The sequence below is a fragment of the Netta rufina genome (genome assembly GCF_964035555.1).
Source record: "Netta rufina genome assembly, chromosome: 14".
Classification (NCBI taxonomy): domain Eukaryota; kingdom Metazoa; phylum Chordata; class Aves; order Anseriformes; family Anatidae; genus Netta; species Netta rufina.
Window position 1 is genome coordinate 17,023,667 of NC_140137.1, and position 12,023 is coordinate 17,035,689.

Here is a 12,023-nt window from a genome sequence, read left to right on the forward strand (position 1 = left end):
GTGCATTTTCTCACACTCCTATTTCACCTAACTGGCATTTTCCAACAGAAGCATTACACTAAGAAATGCCATCATCAACTGCAGTCAGCACTTCTGAAAGTCAGCCCTAAAACTGCCTCATATTTTTAAGGTTATTCAGGATCTACTCTAACCACAGCTGATACCTACAAGTTGGCTGCCATTTCTTGATTAAAATCACATACAAGGACATCACTAAATTTCACTAAATGTGAAAGCAAAAGCTTATGCATCCACTGGTAGGCTGGTGGACATGGCCAAGCAAAAGAGCATTTAAAATGGACTCAATACCACCTAAAGAAAAAAAAAAAAAAAAAAAAGGAAAAAAAGACAACATGCTTATACTTTCCACAAGCCCTAAAATACATTAAGAAATTAAAAAGTTCGACAAAGCCTTCCAAAAATTTCGCTGCTCACACACAAAACCTTCATTAAAGAATAACACCCAAAATACTGCCACTAAAAACGTGAATTGGCAACAAAAAATGTAACTTGAAAGCAGGGACCGCAGACTTTCATAAAGCTTTAAAAGAGGGGAAGAAAAATAAAGATGTATATGCGTGTGTGTATTCGCTTCCACTCCAACTGAATTGCATTAAGACTGTGACAAGTTTACAAAGGCTACAGGATTTGGAGGGAACACTGACAATAGTAATTCAGCAAGCCTTTTTTCCCCCTTGCACAGAATGAATGAATGGCGAAGTATTCTAAATTTGTCAGTTTGTGACACGCACTGACCCAGAATTCAGAGACACTACCTCATAGTTGGTGGATCAGTAGCAGCGTCCTGACAAAGATCCTCTGTCAAGGATGACAGTCCTGGCGGGCGCAACCTTGGTGGTAGGTCAGGAGGGATACGGACTTGGCAGGCAGCGTCCTGCACCTTGCCAACCCACCCTGGTCAAGCGGGCTGAAGCGCCAGCCAAACTTTTCGACGTGGTCACAGGAGCACAGCTGAGAAGGCTTCCAGAGAACAGCGCAGGAACTTGCACCGAGACTAATGATAACTGCAAAAGTCTTGAATTACTGCTCAACTTGCTTTTAATGCGCTGTTTATCAATGTTAGCCATGAAACATCTGAAGTGCTCTCAGCTAACACAAGCACCTTTTAATTCTGAGCATGAACTGCTCTCCTTACTTGAACGGACTAAACCTGTTGCTATATAAAATGACCTAGGGATCTTTCAAGGCATATTAACACATTAAAAATAATTTTAACAAAGCTATCATAGACATTAGAAGAAACCTGCATTTTAAACGGCACGAAGCATTTAACTGGCAGCAAAGGAAGGACTACGGTCTTGCAAAGAATTGCCCCAGCAGAATGTCTGCAGGTACATAATTTAGCTAAGGGCAACAGAGGTGTTCTCAGAGCTTTCTTTAGAGAACTATAAAGAGAATATAATAGAACATCTTCCTGACATTAAAAAGCGTCCTCTGGAAGATTAAAGATCACAACATAATTTGCAAAGGCCGTTTGACCAAATACCGAAATACAACATTTACCAGAGCATTCACATTCTACCTTGAGAGCTGGAATTTCTTCCAACTCAGATACCATTCTGTCATCCTGGAAACGGCAAAGGAGATCACCTGCTCAAGCTGTGACATGAAGAATCTGACTTAGTAACAAGAACCAAGTACAGGGTCCACAGCTACCATTCCTTCAGGTTCCACCCCAGGTTAAAACTCTAAACCTCAAAGGAAAACCACCCACTACAGCTGTACGCTGCACACCCTTTTGCTGTGATCTTCTGTCATCAAGACAGAGAAATGCAAGGAAAGCCTCTCATCCTCTTCTTTTAGTTCTCATCACTACCCCAACTGCCCTTCTTCCTGGGCTTCCACTAGGAAAGTTTTCTTTAGGAAGAAAATTCCCCCCTCAAGTGTATTTTCTCCGTATATGAAAAGAAAAGAGAAGTTTAACAATGGCAGGTACCCCAGCAAGCACGAGGTTTGCTATAGCTTTGTTTTCCAAAATAAATGCCGTTAAACACTTACTGTCAATTTCAAGGCCAAATGAACAAAATTTTATATCAGATGTTAGACTGAACCACTATCATGCAGCAGGGATTAAGACATTAAATTCAGCAACACCCTACGCAGACACAGCACTCAGAAGTTACAACATACTAATTATGAAACATCTTCAATTAAGTTATTTGCTTCTTCTATTAACTTCCACTACCACCAGCTGCCAATTTCGTAAAGCATTACAGCTTTTGAAGAGCACAGGCACGTGACTGAGAAATGTATGTACCATTTTTTTCCCCTTCTCTTCACTGGGATTCTCTCAGAATATCAGGAATCAGAATATCGGGCAGATAATCCGTGCATAATCGGGACATGCACTGCACAACACCTGCTTCAGTCGTCAGGATTTTAAAGCCACACATGACAGATAAATTACCTGAAATTAACGAAGGAATGAAAACCAGCAAGAGATTTCATCTAAAGCCATCACACACTGACAATCTAATTTCCCATGACGAGACAAAACTCACAGGCTAATGCAAACTTTGACAGTTATTCCTCAGAGGCTGCGTTAAAGCAGGGAGCCCATGTCACTCACTGAATAAATCCTGTAAACCCATAGATTCCACCACAAGCTTCAAGGCCTGTTACTGAACCTTTGGGAAATCAGTTCTTCCTCATTTTCCTAAGAAACACCTTCGCTTAGTTTGCTTCAAGTCACATCAAAAACTACACTTCTGGAAGAGAACGCGGATCACTTGATCCCCAGTCTTGTGCTTTAACCGCAAGACCATATTTCCTCTATTAAGTTTACAACCCACAGAAAACAAAAATTGCCCCTCGGAATCAATTCCGCGGCCCATCTGTTGTCAGGCAGCTGTCAGTGCCGGGGGAAGGCTGCCGAGGCCAAGGAGGGTGAGGGAGCCCGAGCCAGAAGGCGCCGCTTCACCAGCGCTGGGGACACGGGCAGTTATCCCTCTCCTCCTTCCCTTGCTCAGGCCTTTGACAATGTAAGAGCGGAGTTGCTCAGCTTCAAAAAAGGGGGGAAAAAGCGATCCTTTTATTAGCACCGAGGCAGCTCCGTGCACAGCACGAAGCGTGGGTCGGGGGGTGAGCGGGGTTACTGGGGCTGCTCCTTCACCCCCCTACACCCCCCGGCGGCCCTGTGGGGAGGGTCCCGTCCTCAACCAACGGGGCACAAACTTTCCGAGAGGGGCAAAACCTCTCAGAGAAGCGCACAAACTTCCCAAAAGGGGACAAAAACTTCCCAAAAGGAGGGCACAAACTTCGGGCCCGCGGCTCTCACCCCCCTACCCCCCCTCCTTCCAGCCCCCCCCTCTCCTCCGCCGCCTCACACCCCCCCAACCCCCCGATGGCGCCTCCCCTGGCCCCCGGGCCGCCCTCACCCACCCGGCACGGAGCTCGGGCGGCCTCCCGGCCGCGGCGGGCGTCCCCCTGAGGGCAGGCGGCGGCGGTGGCGGTGGCTGGGCCTGGGCCTTGGGCCGCCCGAGCTCCCACCACGACGCGAGGGGACGGCGGCGGCGGCGGGGCCGGCGGGGCCAGCGCCGGGACCCGGATGTGCGCGGAGGGGCGGGGGGAGCCCCGCGGGGAGGGGAAGGGGGGGGGGGAGAAGGGGGCGGGAGCGCGCGGGCTGGCGGTGGCCGCGCGTGCGCGCTGCCGGGAGGAAGCGGCGGGAAGGGGCAGGGGCGGGAGCGCTGAGGGGAGAGCGGCGGAAAGGGAGCTCGGAGGGTGGCGTGGCTCGGGGTAGTCGCTTTAAAAACAGAAATAAAAACGAAACGGAGCCCAAAAGTTTAAAAAAGAAGAAGAAAAGAGATGGCTGTGTGTCTCGACTCAAACGTAGCCTGCCACAAGATGGAGGCATAAAAAGCTCTGCTCGAGCTCCATGTTGGCCCGCGCTACCTCACCGCGCTGGGACGTGCCCATGGCTTCCACCAGGCACAGCCACGTAGTGCCCAGCCTGCTCAGTCCCAGCTGTGGGACAGCCACCGGCCCTGCCTGCCTCCTGCTGCCAGCCCGCCATTTGGCAGACGTTTTCTGGCACTAGGTTTTATGCCCAGTGCTGAGGTCCTTCAGGCGGCTAGATCGCAGATCACCAAAAAAACGACTGAAGTTTCAGGAAAATGTTAACAATATTACAATCACAGAATCATTAAGGTTGTAAAAGACCTTGAAGACCTTCAAGATCATCCGGTCCAGCCTTCACCCTATTACCAATGTCACCAACCTTTCTTCAAACACCCTCAGGGACAGCGATATTAGGAAAATTCTGCAAGGGCCCATATGCATGAGAATCTTCATGCTGGGTGTAACACCTGTGCAGGACAAACACCTACTTTTCACACAACCATCCTCTCTGCGTGACATGGAAATAAATGGAAATGACCACCACTTCCTCACGGCCACTTGTTGGAAGGCAGAGAAGCTCATTTCAGAGAGGTGCTTGGCCAATACCACCTCCAAGAAGCCACAACAATGCCTGACCTTCATCAAGCACGCTACAGCCTAATTGTTCTTGTCATTATTAACTATGTAAATCAGTGAATACGAAGGTAAATTAATGAAGAATCGTGTTCAGCACCATGACTTGAAGTTACTACATTTCCATGTTTGAAATTCCCCTCAACTGGCAACGGACATCAGCAACTCCAAAAGCCAACATTTCAGCCATATCTGAAGAACTCGCATACTTCCATTAAATTCAACAATAAAAAGGAGTTGTTAAAGTCTCTCATTATAAGGAAGAACTGGCAAAGTCTTGTTTCCCTTGTGAGAGATGAGAAACTTGAGAGGCCTCCATGAAGGCCTAACCAAGCCTGGTGCTGCTGGCCCAGCTCCTGAGCGGGTGGCACTGCTCACAACTAAGCACTGGCGAGGCCCAAACTGATGGCACGGAGAAACTTAGCTTTATATTCTTAATGAAAATATCCACAATGAGGGGAAAATATTTCACACTTAGTTCTCAAAATGATTTTAAGAGGAAACTTTTTCCTACAGGAAGACACTTCATAACCCAAAGGTGCCTGAGGCCTACCTGAGGCCTCTTCAGACACACTGCTGAACTTAGCTGAATGGTTGCCTGATCCACTACAGAAAGTTCTAGAGAAAAGTTACTTCCTCTGGCAAAAACAGCATATGGGAAGGATATACTTGGCAAAACCATTCTTTGCATACAAATCTATATTTCTGTTTCATGACGTGTAACTACACCAGTTCTGAGCCATTGAAAACCTGGTGTAGCCATGGCTTCTATTATGCCTACTGAATCTTGCTATTAAAATTCTTCCTTCCGGAAAAAAAAAAAAAAAAAAAAAAAACCTATAAACAAGCAAATGTAAAGGAATTTTATATACATATATGTATATACACATTATATTTTATATAATTAAGCCAGAAAGAAAGAACATGAAACGCCTTCTTTGTGTAAATTAACTGCACAGAAAAAAAAAAAAAAAGTGAGGTAAAGTTTATAGAAGTAGGGCAAATATCCAGTGAGACAAACTGGATTCAATTTGAAATAAATTTGAACTTTGAAGATTTTTTTTTTTTTCTGGCTGAAAACCACATGACTTTTGATATAAACAGAAGTTTTTAGCACCAGTGTACTCTGATCAGATCTATACAGAGGTCAATTAATAGACCAACAGGAAGGATATCCCTACTAAAGTTCATGACAAACAGTGAAGGTGCATGGCTTTGGTATAATTCAGTCAAGAACAGAGCTAACCGCCCTAACTGCCTTTAGGGACTTCTGTGTATCTCTGCACCAGCAATTGTTCTACTTTGGCCAGGCAGTCCAAAATATGGGACCAAAAAAAAAAAAAAAAAAAGGCTGTTGGTCTTTTTCCAAATCTTTTGTGTAACTTAATTAATAAACCAAGTAACAAACAACAAATTGGCAGCAGCGTTTGAGGTGTTGTTCATGTGCCAGCCATCATGTCTCTACAAAACAAAATGTTCTCTTAATAAGAAGTTACAAAACAGTTGTATGTTGTCAAGTGAAGCTACGAGACAGCTCTGATGTGCTTCCTCCTGCAGAGGTTTTATAGTTTTATGAGGAGCTCTGCAGGTGTGCATGCAAGCTTATGGGAAAACTCCAAGTTTTCCAACAAGTTGTACAAAGTTCCCAGTTTAAAAATAAAGGCAAGCTAGGCATGTCTGCTCACAACACACCACTCCTCAGAAAGCAGTGATTCTTAAGCACAATATACAGACTATTTTGGAGTAGAGTAATAATAATCTACCAGCTGAAAAATAGTTTTCCTCTGTTTTGTCATTTTGTCACAGACTAATTCTTTGTCTGATGTTAAATGGCCAATGACCAACTGCAAAAGACAAGTTACCTGCTTCTAGTCAATGGGACAGAGTAAAGGATAAAGTAAATTACATTTGCTATCTCATGATTCAAGTCTGTTTGTGCTTAAAGTCACAATAAAATTAGCACCACGTACGCTTCTGTCGACTACATACAAAGTTGTATATAGTCAACAGAAGTTGGTGTACTCTAATAGCATACAAAGCTCAAAAATGGGTTGCAGCAAGTAGACTTGAGGCATCCGGCACATAGTTTCTGGAAATCATGTGACTACATGAATTTGGGAAAGTCATTCATTTCATTACTCGTGAATCCATCCGTCCTCTTTTAGCATTGGCAAATGTACATTTTTCAAAATACAGACATGTAACTCTGATAATCTAAGGAAAAACAACTAGCTAACTTTCTACTTAAACATTTCAATTATAATAGTGTGCTCAGATTCTGCAGAGACAATTGCACGCATTCATACGTTTGCTCTGGCCTTGTAAAGTCAAGTAAAGTACAACTACCTGTTTCACATTCCTTTGCACGCAGTCTAATACCAGCAAAGACAGAAGATTGTCTTCTCATAAAACCTGAGCTGCTGTGCATGTTTATGTTGGACTAGCTATAACCTTACAGTCTGATCAAAGTACAAAACGATCAACAGAAAAATTACCGCTTTGTATCAGGCCTTGCATGGTTGAGAAGCAACTATGAAGTTCAACAAGTATCTTAAATTACGTTATTTTGATTTTCTCGCTAGATTTTGAATATGATCTCTACATTTCTTACTGAGATTTCTTGTTTGGTTAGAAATGAATGGTGTGAAAATTAGATTTTTTGAATTATAAGGAAATAGTTTAAAAAAAAAAAAAAAAAAGCTTTATTATTAAACTTTGGCCTTCCTGTGACTTCTAAAATTACTACATTGTTCAACTTAATTCCCTATCAACTTTCTAAATTGCTGGGGGAGGTTTTTGTTAAAAAATAATAATAAAAAAGATAAAAAAGGCAAAATAATAGGATAAAAAGGATATATATATGTATATATATATATAGAGAGAGAGAGAGAGAGTTACCACGTCTCTACCCACATAAAGTATTTTCAAGGCCACTTTAAAATTATGTCAAAAAAAAAAAATCCTGTAGTGTGAAAGATGACTTGGATATTTAAACAAAATCCAGCTTCAAAACAGAATCAGGGAAAACAGATAGGATAGCTCCTGAAAGTTAGACTCTCACAGCTGTCAGCTGAGAAGAAATGGGGGAAGGGGGAAATACTGTGAAAGGAATTTTTTTTTTTTTTGGACAGGGGAACATGCCATCCCTATTCAAAAATTTTCTGGGTGGGAAAGGCTAAGGAGGGGCTAACATACTATACATACCTTTACGTATATTTTTGAGGCAGAAAAAGAGGGTTATGTCTGAGCAGAGTTCAGCCAGTGGAAAGGGAGGCCATTTGGTCCTCTTAAATAGCCCCGCAATTTACAGCACGCTGAGAACAGGCACAATAGATGGTAAGCGGCTGCCTCACAACAAGAAAGCAACACAAATGTTGTGTACATGGTATCACACGTGCAAGAAAGTTAAATCCAAATGAAAAAAATTGCTTAGTGTCTGGAGGAAATGTATTAGAAGTGTTTATCTGCAAGGCCTTTGGTGGTGTGGACTACTGTGAACTTACCCTCGCTGGCTCCCAGCCATTGAGTTCCCTGTTATTGTTACAGCCACACTTCTGGAAATCTTACATTGCCCAACTCACACAGAGAAGGGGAGAGAAGGATTACTCTTGTTTCCTGAAGATACAGATATAGGACCTCAAGATGAAGTTGTAGGTCAGGGGAGGGAAAGACAAGCTAAAGGTATACTTCCAAGAAAACTTAAAGCTGCTGTTTTTTTTTGTTTTTTTTTTTTACTAGACTTAAAGAATAAATGAGATAAACAGCTGAGTGCTGCTACATCTACAAAGATGTTTGAACTAAAGACGTTGTGTAAAGGCTTTATTAGTTTAAATCACCATTGTCTTTTCACACTCCAGAGAAGAAAAATGTAAATATATTAGGGGTGGTATATCTCGTTTAACAGATTTGAGAGTCAACTAAAGGTGCAAAACCAAACACACAATCCAACCAGTAAATGTCAAAAGAACAGACAAAAAAGACAAAGTCCTAAGAAGGGTGAGAGGACAATGCAGGAAGAGTAAACGCATAAGTAATGAATAGGAGAAGAGAACTCTGGGGCCTATTGCAAAGTCCATATCAGAGTGTGAACCCTCGACCACTGAAACTTGTGCATAGCATCTGGTCAGGGCAAAGTACTGCTAAATTGGATCTGCTTCGCAGAACGGGAGGTGGAACCTTCCTGGAGGAATGGAAAAAAAAAAATCCCAGCTGATTAACGTGAAGTAATACACTGCTTCACGGAGGAAACAATAAATAAAAGAATTTTAAATGGCATAGCTCCTTTGAATATTCCTCCACTGGTGCTAGTTTTCTAGACTACCTCCCGGCTTGCATTCGATATTGCTACAGCACTGTATGGCCGTACAGTACTCTCACTGGCATTCTTCTAAATCGGTGATTTTCAACCATTTCCAGAACATGACCTCCCATTACAAGAACACTTTCTGGAGTCTGTCACCCACTGCTAAACTCAGAGGGAAGGTAGCTCCCACCTCCTGAAAGCTGGCTGTAGCAACCACATCCAAAACCTGCAGGCAGCAGGAAGATACGTCACAGGTTACTATGAGCTTTTTTCTTTTGTATAAACTACGCTCAAAATTACTCACGAACAAAGTTGTGTTGTTTTCTTCTTAAAGATTTACTCACTTCCCCAGCACCTGTTTAACATCCTATACCAGTAACCACCCTTGGAGCCTTCTGTGCACGTTCTTCCCATTTATTGCCAGCATGGACGCAGTTTTTCCCAGGGCTTTTCACTCCCAAGGCCAAATCCTTGGAAACATTCTCCCTTTGAACGTGATTGGCATTTGGGTGGGCCGCATTCTCTGTTTGGGACAGCGAGATCTAACACACAACCTCACATTCAATACAACCATCTGTTGACACAGTCGTGAGCTGGAATTCCATTTCTTGTAGCAATAGTTGGGACCAACATCCACAATAACTCTGCACTGAAAAGTTGTATTTGTGGCTTCATGGCCAAAACCACAGGGAAGCTATTTTTAACACAGCAGAGCTCTAAATAGTGGAAGCGCTGAAAATTTAGCTCGCATTATGGGCCAAATTCTTCTCCTGGTTACACCCACTCTATGGAGAAGCTTGGATACAATAAACAGAAACACTCTCAAAGAGAGATTTAAAAAAAAAAAAAAAAAGAGTAAAATCAGTATTTTCAACTTTAATTGAAGAAAGGTACACATCCCACATCACTCCCTCTTCATAAAAGAAAGGAAAGGAAAAAGGAACAATTTGAAATACAAGTGATCTGCTACAATAATTGTACCTCTTGTATTAAAGATAATGCTTCCCGCCGCATGTGCCTGAACCTACCTATAGCTAAAATCTCTCCAGTCATTATGCAGGCACTTTTGGCTTAGACCAGCGCAGAGGACATTGAGCTTTATCTGCATCTTGAGAGAAAACACCGCCGATGACTCTAGTGCATGAGTAACAAATCAGGTTATAATAGCTAGACCTAAGCTTAATTACTCATAAGACAACTTTCTAACAGCACGTTATCACCCGAGGATTTCACAACACAGACCAATTAGTGACGGCAATACAGACTACCAAAGCTTTCCCATGGCGGAGCTGACAGGACTTGACCTTCTCCTGGGTGCATTAGGTGTACTTCCACCGAAGTCCTCAAGTTACACCACACCGGGCCTTTACAACTCGTATTTAAATTTTGTGGCACACTTTGGGAAACAACTTTTTTTTTCAACCCTCATGACCAAATAGTTGGCTTTAATAATTTCCTCTGCAGTATCAAGATCTGCATATACAAGCATAATAATACCTATCATAAAATAAAAGTGTTATGGGGCGTAGTATGGTGCAGTTTGGGACAGCGTGTTGCAGGTTATTTGCTTCTGTTCACAATGAAGCTATTCCCACAGAAGTCAAAAAAAAAAAAAAAAAAAGAGGAAGGGGAACTGGATCATTTTCCGAAACAGAAATTAAAGCTTGTGGGAGAAGCCAATAAGATGAGGAAATCTCTAGTTTCTCATAGTAATAGTCAAGTGTTATTTTTCATTCAGGCTTTTATCACTGCTGGGTTTTCTTCCACTCTTTCAGCACTGCCCTTTGACATATGTTTGGAAAGGAAATACAAGGAGGAAAATCAAAAGGCAAAGGATTTATTTTCAATCTTGCTTACATTTTTTTGCAAATCTGAAATGTTGGCATTACGGTTATTATCCAAACACCTTCACATGGTAAAGGAAAAATTAGAAGGTCATAAACCTTTTGCTCCAACTGCTGAGATAGGCCCCATGTGAGGCACTGCCACTAAAATAGTTTTACAATTCACCACAGCTTGGGAACGACAGAACCACAGAATCATCTAGGTTGGAAGAGACCTCCAAGATCACCTAGTCCAACCTCAGGCCTAACACTAACAAGTCCTCCACTGAACCATATCACTAAGCTCTGCATCTAAACGTCTTTTAAAGACGTCCAGGGGTGGTGAATCCACCAGCTTTGTTGCCCTTCTCTGGACAAACTATAACTTTAACTATACTTTGACTCCAGGACAGTGTTCTTTTTGAGTGAAATGCTTGAGTGAGATGTGAACTTGCAGAGCCTGAAGTTTATCACCCCACACCCGCCTTCCCTGTGAGTTCATTGAAACTCCAGCCAAAATTTAGAGAGCCTTCATACTCCAAACTGATCTTATGTACTCGTGACAACGTACAAAATAGTACAGATAAAAAAACAAACAACAAACACTGAGCCAAGAAGCATCTCCTAGGGAGAATGTATTAACATTTAAGAAAGCTAACTGCTGCAATGTAACATCATGAAGAACCGTGTTCTTTAGCTTTTAGTGTCTCCTTGACTCTCTGTCTGCTGGCTTCTTATCGTCTGTTCCCGACTCTTGGCCAGGTAACCACTTCAGAGGATTGCAGCGGTACATAGGCCATGGTGGGAGCGTTAGCAGTCCTGACATTTAGGATTCTCGAGGCGCTTTCAGATCATTTTTAGACTGTGAATGTAACTCCAGCTGCTACTAAGTGGGTTTTATTTTGTACCAGATTTTAGCCTGTGGAATGTTATGTTTGGATTGAGCTGGAGAAACGGGAAAAAATGCGATAGTTTGCTTAACTAACTGAAATCAAACTCCTAAAACAAAGCTAAACTGTTTTGTCCTTTAATGTTCATATTCCAGTCTGTGCATTGGCACAGAGTCCCTGCTCGTAGATCTGGAAGTCCCCATTTAGATTTGGGAGGGGGGTAGGCGAAAAAACTCACTGCCTGCTCTGACTCCATTAGTGTAGCTAGCGAGAATTCCCAATCTCCGTACGCATTAAATAAATATTTAACATTTCAGGATTTAATCGGAATCCCGAAAGTTAAACAATAGCCTCTGCTATCGGTGTCGCTATCTCAGGGGTTGTTTTCGCAGCCGTATATTTAGATCTTGGCCACATCGCACAGTTGCATTACAAATAGTACAACCCTCCCTTAAAGAAGAAAAAAAAAAAAAAAGGAAAAACAAACAAAAAAAATCAGCAAAATCTGCAAACTTT

The 12,023-nt window shown here is 42.5% G+C and overlaps 1 protein-coding gene across 3 annotated transcripts in view; it reads right to left on the reverse strand.

Annotated features, from left to right (window-relative positions):
• The window catches only part of SMAD5 (SMAD family member 5), a 30,293-nt gene that overhangs the window by 18,028 nt on the left and 242 nt on the right, over window positions 1-12,023 (reverse strand). The window contains exons 1-2 of one of the 3 annotated variants that reach the window (XM_084295054.1): window positions 3,403-3,554; window positions 2,279-2,428 (exon numbers count right to left, since the gene is read on the reverse strand). The exons of 1 other annotated variant lie outside the window; for it this stretch is intronic. The gene's annotated coding sequence lies outside the window, so the exon portion shown is untranslated. Of the gene's footprint in view, window positions 1-2,278; window positions 2,429-3,402; window positions 3,555-12,023 lie in introns of those variants that run through there. One more of the 3 variants, XM_084295053.1, reaches the window with a different exon arrangement.